Genomic DNA, 15267 nt, shown 5'->3' on the forward strand with positions numbered 1-15267 from the left:
GAAGTCAGGTTTATATGACTTGCGTTCAGCCACCTTCAGGAGCCCAAACAAGGTGCCCAGCTCTGAGAGTTCAGGGCAGAGTGATGTCCAAGATGTTGGCCTCTTAGTCTCCCTGGGTCCCGTCTGAGGAGTCTGTTCATGGGCCAGCCATCACTTTCTGGGTGGCTCCTGCCACACTTCCTGTGAGTAGCCTTGGAAATGGAGTGGCTTCTGTCATCAGACTGGTCGAGCTCACAGGAATCTGGAAAGTATGTCCTCAAGTTGGGAAAAGTGATCATTGGGAGTATAAATGTTGCCTGCAGAACCCTGAGAAAGGAAGGAGAGCAAGTAGGAGCTTGTCTCGGGGAATCTCTCTCTCTCTCTCAGTGAGAATGGAGCAACGACTGACAATCCTAAAGCCTCCTGATATGAGGAAAATTTGCTGTGACCTGCACTGCTCAGCGTGAAATGGAAAGTTGGCAAATGAGGCACTCAGACTCAGAGGCCATCAGACGTTGAAGGGCCTCTAGAGAGCATATGTCCTGGCCTCTTCATTTTAGAAGTGTGTTGCTTGATTTCCAAACAGGGATTTTCTTGTTTTGTTTTGTTTTTTAATGTTTTTGACTCTAGCTAAATTCTACTGTTGTCAGAGACCATCTTTGTGGAATTTCAGTCCTTTGGATTGTGTTGAGGCTTGCTTTATGGCTTAAAAATGATCAATTTTGGTAAATGTAAAATTTTGGTACACTTTGAGAAAAGGATATATTCTACAGTTATTAGGTACAACATTCTTAATCAGTTAATAAGATCAAATTTGGTATATTACGGTGTTAAAATCCTGGGTATTTTTGTCATTTTTTTCTCTGCTTGTTCTATCAGTTACTGAGAGGCATATTCAACCTATTATGACTTTTGGAGTGCCTTTTTTTGGTTTGTGTGTGTGCCAGTCTCCTTGGTCCGTGGGATTTTACGGGCAAGAATACTGGAGTGGGTTGCCATTCCCTCTTCCAGGGGATCTTCCTGACCCAGGGATTGAACCTGCGTTTCTTGTGTCTCCTGCATTGGCAGACTGATTCTTTACCACTAGCGGCACCTGGGAAGTCCCATTGTGCTGTGGGCTAAGTTGTTTCAGTCTTGTCTGACTCTTTGTGATCCCATGGACTATAGCCTGCTAGGCTCCTCTGTCCATGGGATTATCCAGGCAAGAATACTGGAGTCGGTTGCCATTCCCTTATCCAGGGGATCTTCCCGACCCAGGCATTGAATCCAGGGCTCCTGCATTGCAGGCAGATTCTTTACCATCTGAACTATAGCGAAGCCCCTTTGGGGTGCCTGTTTCTCTTTAATCCTGTCAAGTTTTGCTTCATATTTGTGAAGCTGTGCTATGAGGTGCAACTGGACTTAGAATTGCTTCTTGGTGGACTGAGTTTTTTCATTATGAGTTGTTCTTCTTTATTTTAGTAATTCTTCTTATCTCTAAGTTTTTGTCTGGCGTTAGTTCAGCTCCACTCTTTTCCTTAGGTTTGTGTTTATATGACATATCTTTTCTTCCTTCACTTCATCTTCCTGTATCTTGATATTTAAAGTGTGTCTTTTTTGAGAGGTTTATGATAATTTCTGTCTTTTGATCAATATATTAGAACCATTTATATTTGATATAATTACTGATACATTGAGTTAAATTTTATCATCTTATGTTTCTTATTTTCTTTTCCCTCACCTGTTCTGTATTCCATTTTTTTCTTTTCCGCCTTGTTTTCTTTTGGATAAATCAAGTATTTTGGATATTTTTTGTAATTTTTATTGAAATGAAAAATTTTATATTGATGTTAAATTCATATAACATAAAGTTAACGTTTAAAGTGGACAGCATAGTGGTATGTAGTACATTCACAATGTTGTGCAGCTATCACCTCTGTCTAGTTCTGAAATATTCTCATCACCTGGAAAGGAAATATCATATCCATTATATAGTCACACCCCAAAAAGGAAACCCTATATCCGTTAAGCAGTTGCTCCCCAACTCCCCCTCTCCTTGTCCCGGGTAACCACAAACGTGCATTCCGTCTCCATGAATTCAGGATAGATGAAATATATTTTTTGTTGAATTTCCTCCTTTGCTAGCTTTTTATTATAGTTCTTTTGCTCTTCTTTTTAGTGGTTACTTCAAGAGATTACAACACACATCCCTGACTTACTAGGTTTTACTTTAAATTATGAATTTTATAGCTTCCAGGCAAGGAAAATGTTTTAGATACACTGCAACTTTTGTCTCCTCAGTCCTATGCAGCTGCAGCTTCCCAAACTCTTAGGCTCTTCTTTCTGCTGGAGTTTTTATTCACTCATCCTGAATTACTTATGAATCAGGAAGAACATTGTAGGCCAAAGTGTTGGCAGATTGTTGAACTCACTTCAGCTGGTTCCTTTCTTTCTGAGATCCTGTCTCCTCAAGTAGTGGCTGCCAAGGTTTCTCTCCAATACTTTAAAAATTTGCTTTTGCCTTTTATATCTTGTCTAGCTTTTTGAGATTGCTCAGTGGGAGAGTGGTCTGCAACAAACTACTCTGCCATTATCAGAGGCAGAAATCTGACTCATTTTGTAGCAAGGAAGCAGAGGTCTGAAAGAAGTAAGCAGTTTTCTAGTTTCATACTGCTAATTAAGACAGAGCTGGAATTAGAACTTGGGTCTCCTGATACCCATTTCAGTGTTTCTGCTACAGCCTGCTGAGCAACAAGATGGTCTGAGTCTATCAAACACTCATCCAAGCCATCATTCATTCATTCAACAAATGTTTTTCAGGGCCTTTATCTGTTCCAGTCACTGGGCAAATAAATGACTTTTCTGACTGCTTTTTGGATTTTTCTCCTTGTCTTTATTTTAACCAGTTTTATTATGGCATGGTACGTGTGGTTTTCTTTGTGTTTACTCTGCTTGTACAGATGTACATAGTTCAAATGTCTTCTGGAATTGTGACTTGGGTTTTTTTTTAAATCAGTTTTGGAAAATTTTCAACCATTGTGTCTTCTAATATTCCTTCTGCCTCATGCTTTTCCTCCTCTTGTTTGTAGACTCCAATTACATGTGTTTTATACCTTTAAGAATTATAAAATTTTGGTCAGAGGATCAGAGGTAGGCAAGTATATTATTTAAGAAATAGTCTTAGCTGCCTGTTGTAGAGACATGGAATAACAGTGGCTTAGATAAAATGGTTTATTTCTCTTTTACTCAATAGGCTGGAGGTAGGTATCCAAGGCTTGGTGTAGTGGCTGTGCTCCATCAAGTGTTTCCCTTATCTGCCTGAACCAAGAGTGCATACAGTCCATCTCTGCTCCAATCAGAAGAATGGAGGGAGTGAGAAAGAAGATCATAACCCTTCCTTTCAGTGTTTCTCCCAGGAAGTTACCTGCTTCACTTTCTTTCACATCCAGCTGCCTAGAATTTTGTCATGTGGCCACAATTAACTGCAAGGGAGGTTGCAAAATGTAATTTTTGTCCTGGGATGTCACTTTTTGGGCTAAATTTAGGGAATCTATTGCTATAAGAGAAGCTGCTGCTGCTAAGTCACTTCAGTCGTGTCCGACTCTGTGCGACGCCATAGACAGCAGCCCACCAGGCTCCCCCATCCCTGGGATTCTCCAGACAAGAACACTGGAGTGGGTTGCCATTTCCTTCTCCAATGCATGAAAGTGAGAAGTGAAAGTGAAAAGTGAAAGTGAAGTCGCTCAGTCGAGTCCGACTCTTAGCGACCCCATGGATTGCAGCCTACCAGGCTCCTCCATCCATGGGATTTTCCAGACAAGAGTACTGGAGTGGGGTGCCATTGCCTTTTCTTGGTGTTCAAATCTCCTCAACTGTTTCTTAAATATTTTCTCAGTTTGTTTGAATCAGGAGCCCACACATTCTTTCATAGTGTTGGGGCTGGAATTGACACCCACATTGGTCTCACCCCCAAACACTTTCTCTTTCCAAACCCCAAACTTGATTTATTAATTGAAGAAATCTATAGAGTTTATACTATAGTTAATTTGAGTGCGCATGCACATACAACAATGTAAAAGTTTTAGGTATTGGTTTAGGCAGTAATGTGAACTTCCCTGGTGGCTCAGACAGTAAAGAATCCACCTGCTATGCAGGAGACCAGGGTTAGATCCCTGGGTCAGGAAGGTTCCTTGGAGAAGGGAATGGCTACCTGGCATTCCAATATTCTTGCCTGAAGAAGTCCATGGACAGAGAAGACTAGCAGGCTGCATAGTCCATGGGATCTCAAAAGAGTTGTACATGACTGAGCAATTAAAAAAAAATTCTTTTTAGGCAATAAAGCTAATGTATTTGCAATGTCTCTTCACTAAAAACCTGGTGAAAACCCTTAGCCAAATATTCTCTCTACAATCTGCCATTTTTTTCTTCTTATGTCCTGCAGGTTTTTCCATCTCTAAGGAGTTTTTTACTCTATTTTTATCCAACAGTAGGTTGTTCTGAGGTTGTTATTTTCTTATATAAGGATCTTTATCATTGTTTTCATTCAACCAACCATTCATCCAACAAATCAATTAAGCACCTATTATTTGCCAGAGACTGTAATTGGCAGATACAGTTCCCACTCCTAAGGACTTACATTCTATGGGAGTTGTGGGGGCGGGGAGAGACAAAAAATAAATGACAAATAATTAAAACAATTTCAAATTGTGATAATACCATGTAAAAGCAACTAGGAGTAAATGTAGAAAATAACAGTGGTAAGTACTTTCAAAGGCATTTTACAAAATGATTTGCTTTTACCTGCTAGAAGTTCTTTTTAAATGCACACTCCATCATTAAAAAGAAATTAAACCTTTCAATATGCTCTTTGCTAACTGCTTACTATTTATTAGAATAGCTTTTAAAACATTATTGTGCTGTAGTCTTGCTCCTATACCTCTGTAATTAGAATACCTCATATCGCGCTGCCAGTGTGGTGGTGGGACATTATACTTGATTTCTTTGGTGAATAGGGTAACTTTCATATAGAGTCTTTTTTTTTTTTTTTTTTTTTTCATATAGAGTCTTAAGCTGAAAACATCTCCCTTTAGGCAGGAATGCAGTTTCCATGTTGCTTGTCAAGTCATTCTTTTTGATTATTTTCAAGACATGAAAATGTTTTTAATTGAGTTTGTAAATATTCATTGAAAATTTTAAATCATGTAAAAGTTTGCACACAAAGTCCCTATCAAGCCCCGCTTCTTCCACTCTCAGCCCTCAAGTATTAATATATATAATATCTATGACGTTTTGCCATGCCTCCTTCCATGTTTTTCTATGTGTATAAGGTGAACTAGAGTAGATTGGATTGAGTGAAACAGAGAGAGAGAAATGGAGGAGGGAGAGAGAGAGAAAGGAGAGAGTAAGGTGTTGAGAGGGGGGAGGGAGGCGGGAAAAAGGCAGAAAGAGTGAGCAGAGAACTGAAGCCCAGAATTCTTAGCAGAACCTGCTAGCTCCCTTTCTTGTCTCTAACCTTTGAAGGCTCTTGCTTTCCCCACAGATCCTGCTAGGAAAACTACCTGTGGGTTTAAGAGAAGTTTGTGTTTTTCAAGCTTCAGTCCCTTCTGCCTCTAGTGACCCTCCAAGCTGTTGCCTCCGTAGAAATGCTCCAAATTCCCTTCTCAGCCACAACCTCCATTTCTCATGGATTCTCTGGGTTGGAGCTTTGGACTCACTTCACAGAAACAAATCTGATAATCCACCTCAGAATTTCTTCATTTAAGGAAATGTTTCATTGGAAGTAAGGGAGATAATTTTAGATGGGACATCATCCCAACATAAAATAACTTTGAATTAGAGCATGAGGAAGTTATTCCCTTTTTAATGGTTTCCTGATTTTTCTAATTGTTTCAAGGAGAAATTTAGCTTGGTGGTAGTTTTCCACACCTCCTTAATGCATGCTAATCTCTCTCTTTAACAGAGAAAATAGGCCCAGGCTGGCATCCTTTGGCAGACAACGATTCAGTTAAAATTTAACCATATGATAATACTTTCATTTTGTTTATTTTCTACAGTTAAATTCTGTTTATGGCAAATGATTCTGTTAGGGATTTAGAGTAGAGATATAAGGTTTCCTTTAAAAATATATTTATTTTTAGAAAAACAGAGTCAACAATAGTACAGGTGGTTCTATACTATTACAAAAATCATGCTTGTTGATACCCTATGGATGAGAGTTTGGAAAACAGGAAGCCACCTCAATCAGAATTTACACAGCCTCCCATCAACCCTATTCCTCTTTACTCCACCCCTTACCTAAGGACCTCCTCTGCCTTTTCTTTGCTCTCCAGAGGCCCCATTTCCTGCTGGATCCAATTCTAACTCATTCTCTGCTTTCCCAGAGTCAATACAGACCCAATTTTGAAATTCCCTATCAAAAAGGCATCTATGTTGAGACGTTGATGGGTGTTACCTGTTCAAATATGTCATTTTAATAATGATAGATTTCTTAGCTCAAAAGAAGATGGGAAGAGGCCAGGCAAACTGTGGTTGAATAGGTCTCAGACTAATGCCTGCCTTAACTGAATATTAGCTATGATCTTGGGCAACTCAGTTAAGCTAAGATAGTTAGTTTAGCATACAGGGGATTTGAATAAGGGAGAAAGACAGCCTTGTAGGACCACAAGCAGAGCCCTTAAAAAGCCCTCCCTACTCTGAGCTAGAGCAATAAGGCAAGAAAAAGAAAGTTAATCCAAATTGGAAATGAAGAAGTAAAATGATCTCTGTTCACAGATGACATGAACTATATATAGAAAATCCCAAAGATTCCACATATAAGAAAACTGTAAGGACTAATAAACGAATTCAGCACCAGCCCTTATTCCTGCTCCATTTAGTGATCCCAGATCTGTGCTTACCCACAGTAGAGGCCTAGTGAACATTTGTGGACCAAATGGTTGTCTAGATGTGTGATTGATTAGTGCATGAATGAAACAGCTCAGCAAATGTCCTGGTGGAAGGGGCCCTGGTCTAGGAATCCATTCTGGACTCTGCTCATGACACTTTCTGAGCCTCATTTACCTAAAGAGCAAGAGAGGGGCTTAGGGAGATAGTTGGAGCTCTCCACCAGCACTGCCACTCTGAGACAGTCTTTGCTGGTGTTCAACCTTAATGTCCCCAGGCCCAGCGGACACAGACACCTGTCCTGGAGGAAGTCCCCTCAACTGACCAAGTGACCAGAGGCTACCCATGTTCTCTGGTAGACCTTTGGGGACCTACACTTCATAGAGGAATGGGATGTAGTACAGGGCTGAGGAGAGAAGTTAGGGAGGAGATAGAGGTGGTGCAGAGGCGAGAGTGATATCCCCAATTCCATTTTGAAGTCAATTTTCAAAAGCAGAGATTTGGAGAATACCCTCTCCCTGCAGAGAAACACCAGATTGTCAGAAATTTCAATGACAGGACCTGGAAGGTAATAATCTGACCTCCTGCTCTCAGGAACTAGAAGCTGAGTAGATGTTCTCCATGGTATTAAGGAAGCTGGGCAGACATGATTTTGACTGACTATTTGCTTATAATATCATCACTTTTCTGTTGTGACTTTAAAGTGAAGTCAGAAAGCAGTTACCAGAACAACGGTCTGCTTTATTCTAAGAGGATTATTTACAGAAATTCTTGCATTAATATGTCAACAGTATCTCCTCAAGGAGGGCCTTGGTCCTTGCTCACTCCAGGGGAAGTTGCTGGACTTGCTCACTCTCGAATTTTTTCCTTTTCTTTGCTTGTGAAAAAGCTCTTTAACCTTTCATCAGTCATCTCTCTGACATTTGAGGTAAAAGAGGTCTGTTTCCTAGTGAGTTTGGTCTGAGAAGGGGCCACATTGGGAAAGCCGAACTGTCTCTGTGTTCCCACTGAGTCACGTGTATAGACATTTCAAAGTCTAGGCTAAGTATCATAAGCAGTGGAGTGTCTGTCCACTGAGACACCCCCAGAAGGTCATTGCCATGGTGGATTGACCATCATCCAAGTTTTAGGCTCTGCCTTCTGGGCTTGCACATATGTGCTTTCCTCTGTCTCAGCACCAATAAGTCCACTCAGGCTGATGGAGTTTGCAGAGACAAACTCCAAGCCTAAATGTCAATGTGCTGATGAAAATAAGAAATTGTAACTGCCAGACGGACTGCACATTCAGGCTTTCTCTGTCTTCAGGTGCACAGAAAGGCAGATAAGAATCCCAGTATCTATTGCTCAGCATGAGAATGGGGAGAGAGGATTTAGTCACAGGATGTGGGTTCATTTAATGGCGCCAAATCACAGCAGCCCTACACATCCATTTCCCTAGGAGGAAGTGCTCTTCCAGGTGGAACAGAGCTGGTGAGGTGCTGGCAAGGTTCCTTCTCCCAGCACAGAGCATGAGTGAGCACTACCACTAACTATCTTACCTGATTTCCGTTGCTGACCAACTTCCTTCAGATCAGTACAGTCTTTCTGAAACTGTTTTAATACCATCTGGTTTGTTTGCATTGGAACCAAGTCACCTAGGGTGTCTGTTGTGGATCAGGTTCTCTGGAAAGCAGACTCACAGGCAGAGATGTACGTGCACTGGGGGTACTCTTGGGATGAACACCTATGGGGGTATGAAGACAGCACGGAGGGAAGAGGGAGTTGAGGTGCCATGCAGATGCAACAGAGGTCAGCCAATCCCACGGGAGGCCCTGGAGCTGGAACGGCCCCTTCAAGTTGTTCTGTATAAAGGTAGGAGGCCCAGGCTTTGTTCCCTGCATCCATCACTGGATGTGGGTTATCTGTGGGAAGGGGTCATGACTTTGAATGAGGCTGTTCTCTTCAACTGAGAGCAAATCCTAGAGGAAAACTCCTGCAGCTGGTCATCGATGCCTCAGTCTAGTACATACACCACCTCAGTCCACACTGTGACTTGTGAATATGAGCCTTGATCCCAGAGCCCGATTCTCAGTGACTGCTGAGCCCCATACAAGCCCAGCCATATCGGTGCAGTGGCATGTGAAATGAGTCAGAAGTGGCTGCATGGGATTTCATTCATTTGAAACCTTATTATTAGTTGTTATTGCCTCAGGCACCCTCAGGAATGATAAATCTGCCAGGTGGAGGGAACATATGGCCATCATGACCATTCTGAGGTGGTCAGAATCTGGGTCATTACCCCACTAACTGTGCACCTCCTCTCCCACCATGGAGAGGGACTGCAGTTACAGACCCCTCCGTTTGTTCTGTGTCTTTCCACTTGCAGCTCCCTTTGCCTGGGATGCTCTCTGCCTAGCCTTCCCCCACGTCCAGCTGTAACCTCCTCATCTTTCAGGGTCCAGTGTGAATGTCACCTTCTCCTGGAAAACAATGCCTAGCAGAACTCCTTATGCCCTCTCTGGGTCCCTAGAGCGCCTGTTATCCCTGCCTCAGACAGCTCCGTACTTGTGGTTCTGTTGGTCTTTCTCCTTCTGAACTCCTTAAGGCCAGGGACTGGATTTCACCCCATCTGTATCTCTGAGCACAGAGCGAGACAGATTCGGTGGATGAGCTGCCTGGATGAAGGAGGGAACTTGAAAGCTTTGACTCAAGAATGAAAGAGAGCAGTCAGGCTGAAGAGAAGTTATGGTGGATTGAATTAGAAAGAGTTTGTGTCAAGAAGCCCAGCAGGGAAGCTCCTCATCCTTCTCGACTTGCCCAGTTTCACCTGAAACCCTCTGTGAATAAGCCCTCTCCCTGGTCCACAGGTGGTGCTGCCTCCTGTCCCTACCCCCTGCCCAGTGTGTGGCTGAATATACCAGCAGTCAGTGCCTGGTCAAAATGTGTTGAATAAATGAGAATCTAGAATTCAGGGATAAAGGCCAGGACTGGGATGTTGCAGTAGGAAGGAAGGGTTAATTTTAAAAGTTTGAAAGTGGAAATTATAGGCTTTGTTGACAGGCTGTTGTAGATGGACAACAAGGAAGGCAGGTGTCACAGGTATGAAGTCCAAAGAATCAAGTAAATCAGGCTTTGATATAGAGTATGATCAGCTCACATGGTCCATCCACTTAGTATAGATATTTAAGTCAACAAAGCCTGACTCTGATTAAGAGAAAATGTGAACATAATACTGGAGAGTGGAATAGATGTACGGTGCATCGTTTAGGTGAGAGCTCCTGTTCGATTTGTGATGCTTCAAATATTGTAAGGAATTTTTCAAGATATTTTAAACGCAATTGGCTTTTAATAAGAAATGACACTTAATTATGGGTTGACTTGCCCAGACTGCTCTAGCCTCTCAGTAGCTGTCACATGGATGTCATTGATGAGATGCGGTTGAAGCCTCAAAGCACCCACGGCAAGCCTCCTCTACTGTTTACCATTTAGAAATGTTCACTAGGTGGCGACAGCAATTCACTTGCCTCCCTGGAGACGCCCTGCTTTTTGATGGAGTACAAAATTAATCTGAGAGATTGCAGCTCTATAAAAACAGATTCCTGTTTGTAAAAAACCTCACAGAACTTCATTTTATAAAGCAGGAGACATTTTTACCAAAGATACATATAAGGCGTGGAAAAACTGTTCAGAATAAACATACAAACAAATCTAATAACTGCTTTTCTCCCACCAGAAGCTATCCTGCCTGACTTTGCCTGAGGAACTCATCTTCCAGGGGTTCTAGCTCGCTCTCTTCCTGAGTTCTGTCTGTCCACCTCAGCTTCTGTTATAGAATTTTGTGAAGTTTATTTATGCCTCTTCTGCGGTTTAAAAGAAATCACAGTCTTTGTTTCTTTCTATCGACATAGATTTTCACATAAAACAGGGACAAAGGCTTGTGGTAGGGGTTACTTGATGAACCAGTTGAAGGTAGACAGAAGGCTAATGCCTCCATAGAAACATTGGTTTTTTGGAGTTTGGGTGAGCCATCAAACCAAGCTGATCTTAGCTTTCTCATCTGTAAAATGAGGATTATTGTAACATCTCCCACAGCGGGTGGTTTTAAGACTGGATAAGGAGGAGAAGACACTCTGAAAATTGCAAATCAGGATACCAATGTTATATATCAATAGAGCTCTTTTAAAAAGATGGTGCTCACAAAGAGACTCTAGTTAATTAAGAGTGTGCTAGCTTTGGAGGATTCTTTCACAAAATGTGGACCAAACTATGCACTCTGCGTGTGGAGGGCAGGGCTCCACCTCCCCTCTGGAGTCTAGGTCACACACTTCAGTTGCCATTCTGTGAGCAGTCAATGTGGTGCCCCATATGTGGGCCACTAGAGAAAGGGGCCAAACAGCTCTTTGTTTGGGAGGAGGCCGTTAGGAAATTGGTAGTTTCCTGGAACTTGTCATTGCCATTACAAGAGAATGTTAAAAATTAGAAGTTAATTTTCCACTTCTGTCTCTGGTGCAGATCCCATTCACCTGGGGTGGTAGTGCTTGGTCTGGAGTGCAGAGATAGCCTCAGCTGGATTCCACATGGCCTGTGCTGAGTGCTACCATGGAACACAGGCTTCTCTTCACTGCTGGGGTCACCAGTGAGCTGGAGGTACAAGAGCAAGGGTGAAAGCAGGGAGGAACTCACACTGGTTGGCCTGAGGGCCTGGGAACATTCGTCTGTTATATCTGGATTTCTGGTTTCACTTTAAAAAATTTATAAGATATAGAAACATAAATCTCAGTTAGCTCAGGTAGGCCACTGATTGGTGCTGAGGAAACTCTGTTCTTTCAGTGGAGCACAAGGTAGGTGGTTTCCGCCAGTCCTCACCTTTCCCTGTTTCGTTATCCCCAGTCACTCCTTTGAGTCACTTGCCTGGCCCCCATTGGGATATGAGTTTGCTACCTCAAATTAGAAAACTATGAAAAGTTCTGAGAATTAGGCACAGTCACATTAAAGAAAATATTTTTTTCTTTTGAGGGCAGTGTTGTGACTGCAAAGTCTATACCCTAAAAGCGTGCGTGGTTATGACCTTTGACAAGCACTGCAAAATCTTCTGGTTTTCACACTTCACTCTGTTTCATTCTCATTATTTCTTTACTTGTTTTAACCGGGGCTAATATATTTAAGACCATCTATCTATCTACCATTTCCAAAGTGAGTGTGCTGAGTGTTCTATTTCATTTCATCAAGAGGAAAAAACAAGAACTCCCTGAAGTTTCTTTTGGTATGTAGCCCTAGATCCTAGATTTATTTCCTGCCATTGTGAGTTGGTGATTGATAAAGAAAGAAAATCTTTTTCCTCCTATTAAGTGCTATAAGCTTAGGAAACTTATAAACTGTTCAACTATTTATAAACATTTACCTCTAAGTAAGCAACATCAATTAGAAGATTTGATGGGAGAAAACAATTAATTTGTAATAGTGATAAAATATCAAGTAAATTTAATCATATAAATAGATTTGTATCAAAAACACATTTAAAGTACTATATTTAGGCACACTCAAGCTACCGCACAATTGCACTCATCTCACATGCTAGTAAAGTAATGCTCAAAATTCTCCAAACCAGGCTTCAGTAATACGTGAACCGTGAACTTCCAGATGTTCAAGCTGGTTTTAGAAAAGGCAGAGGAACCAGAGATCAAATTGCCAACATCCACTGGATCATCCAAAAAGCAAGAGAGTTCCAGAAAAACATCTATTTCTGCTTTATTCACTATGCCAAAGCTTTTGACTGTGTGGATCACAATCAACTGTGGAAAATTCTGAAAGAGATGGGAATACCAGACCACCTGACCTGCCTCTTGAGAAAGCTGTATGCAGATCAGGAAGCAACAGTTAGAACTGGACATGGAACAACAGACTGGTTCCAAATAGGAAAAAGAGTATGTCAAGGCTGTATATTGTCACCCTGCTTATTTAACTTATATGCAGAGTACATCATGAGAAAAGCTGGGCTGGAAGAAGCACAAGCTGGAATCAAGATTGCCAGGAGAAATATCAATAACCTCAGATATGCAGATGACACCACCCTTATGGCAGAAAGTGAAGAGGAACTGAAGAGCCTCTTGATTAAAGTGAAAGAGGAGAGTGAAAAAGTTGGCTTAAAGCTCAACATTCAGAAAACGAAGATCATGGCATCTGGTCCCATCACTTCATGGGAAATAGATGGGCAAACAGTGGAAACAGTGTCAGACTTCATTTTTTTGGGCTCCAAAATCACTGCAGATGGTGACTGCAGCCATGAAATTAAAAGATGCTTACTTCTTGGAAGAAAAGTTATGACCAACCTAGATAGCATATTCAAAAGCAGAGACATTACTTTGCCGACTAAGGTCCGTCTAGTCAAGGCTATTGTTTTTCCTGTGGTCATGTGTGGATGTGAGAGTTGGACTGTGAAGAAAGCTGAGCACCGAAGAATTGATGCTTTTGAACTGTGGTATTGGAGAAGACTCTTGAGAGTTCCTTGGATTGCAAGGAGATCCTACCAGTCCATTCTAAAGGAGATCAACCCTGGGTGTTCATTGGAAGGACTGATGCTAAAGCTGAAACTCCAGTACTTTGGCCACCTCATGCGAAGAGTTGACTCATTGGAAAAGACTCTGATGCTGGCAGGGATTGGGGGCAGGAGGAAGAGGGGACGACAGAGGATGAGATGGCTGGATGGCATCACCAACTCGATGGACGTGAGTTTGAGTGAACTCTGGGAGATGGTGATGGACAGGGAGGCCTGGTGTGCTGCGATTCATGGGGTCGCAAAGAGTCGGACACAACTGAGCAACTGAACTGAACTGAAAAAGGAGGGTACCGAAGAAGTCTTACACAATGGAAAGTTCTGCTATGTTTGAGCTTTCATATACTTGAGAATACTCAGTATCAAAAAGTGTTAAGCCTTCATAAATTAATCCAGAAATAAATTACTTTCCTGATAAAAATCACATTTTTAAGCATATAAACTAAATCTAAGATGACATGAAAACAAGCATATTCTTATTTTTTACCTTTTTCAAGCCCATTTAATACCTTCCAGGCTCATGCATTTATTGTTTGTTTTTGTTTTGTTTTGAATTCTTAACATTTTGCTTTAAAAAAATATGAAGTATAGTAGATTTACAATGTTGTGTTAATTTCTCCTCTATAGCAAATTGATATAGTTACACATACACATGTCTATATGTATACATATATACATTCTTTTCTGAAAAATTCATTTCCATTATGGTTTATCATAGGATATTGAACATAGTTAATTGTGCTATATGGTAGGACTTTGGAGAAGGCAATGGCAACCCACTCCAGGACTCTTGCCTGCAGAGTCCCATGGACAGAGGAGCCTGGTGGGCTGTAGTCCATGGGGTCGTGAAGAGTCTGACATGACTGAGCGACTTCCCTTTCACTTTTCAGTTTCATGCGTTGGAGAAGGAAATGGCAACCCACTCCAGTGTTCTTGCCTGGAGAATCCCAGGGACGGGGGAGCCTGGTGGGCTGCCGTCTATGGGGTCGCACAGAGTTGGCCATGACTGAAGCGACTTAGCAGCAGCAGCAACAGTAGGACCTTATTTTTTATCCATACTATATAGAAAAGCTATGTCTGCTAACTTTTGGAGTACATATATCTTTTGGAATTACAGTTTTGTCTGGATGCATGCCCAGGAATGGGATTGCTACCTGATGCAAACAGCCAACTCATTGGAAAAGACCCTGATGTTGGGAAGGATTGGAGGCAGAAGGAAAAGGGGTTGACAGAGGATGAGATAGTTCTATTGCATCATCAACTCAATGGACATCAGTTTGAGCAAACTCTGGGAGATAGTGAAGGACAGGGAAGCCTGGCGTGCTACAGTACATGGGGTCACAAAGAGTTAGATGCCCGCTGAGCGACGGAATAGCAACAGCAACAGTGGTAATTGTAGTTTTAGTTTTCTGAGGAACCTCCATACTGCTTCCACGGTGGCTGCACCAACTTACATTCCCACCAACAGTTCAGGAACGTTCCCTTCTCTCCACATCCTCTCCAACATTTGTTATTTGTAGACTTTTAAATGACAGCCATTCTGACTGGTGTAAGATGAAGTCTCACAGTTTTCATTTGCATTTTTATAATAATTAGCAAAGTTCAACATCTTTTCATGTGCCTAAAAAAATCAGAAAAATGGCTAATTCTGGAAGGACTGACTAAGGAGGGACATGAGGGGACTTCCTGGGGTGATGGAATGTTCTATGCCTCCATAGAAGTGTGTGTTCATATGTCAAAATACATCAAACCATACACATAATGGTATGTGCCCTTCACTCAGTATAAATATTGCCAAAAAAATTACTGAAAACAAATGCTGAGCTCCAGATAGTAGACAGCTTTTCTCAGTGGCATGAGTTAGCGGTTCTGAAATTACTTTCTGTGTATTCTGT

This window comes from Capra hircus, chromosome 10 (assembly GCF_001704415.2).
Source record: "Capra hircus breed San Clemente chromosome 10, ASM170441v1, whole genome shotgun sequence".
In the NCBI taxonomy this organism is placed as follows: domain Eukaryota; kingdom Metazoa; phylum Chordata; class Mammalia; order Artiodactyla; family Bovidae; genus Capra; species Capra hircus.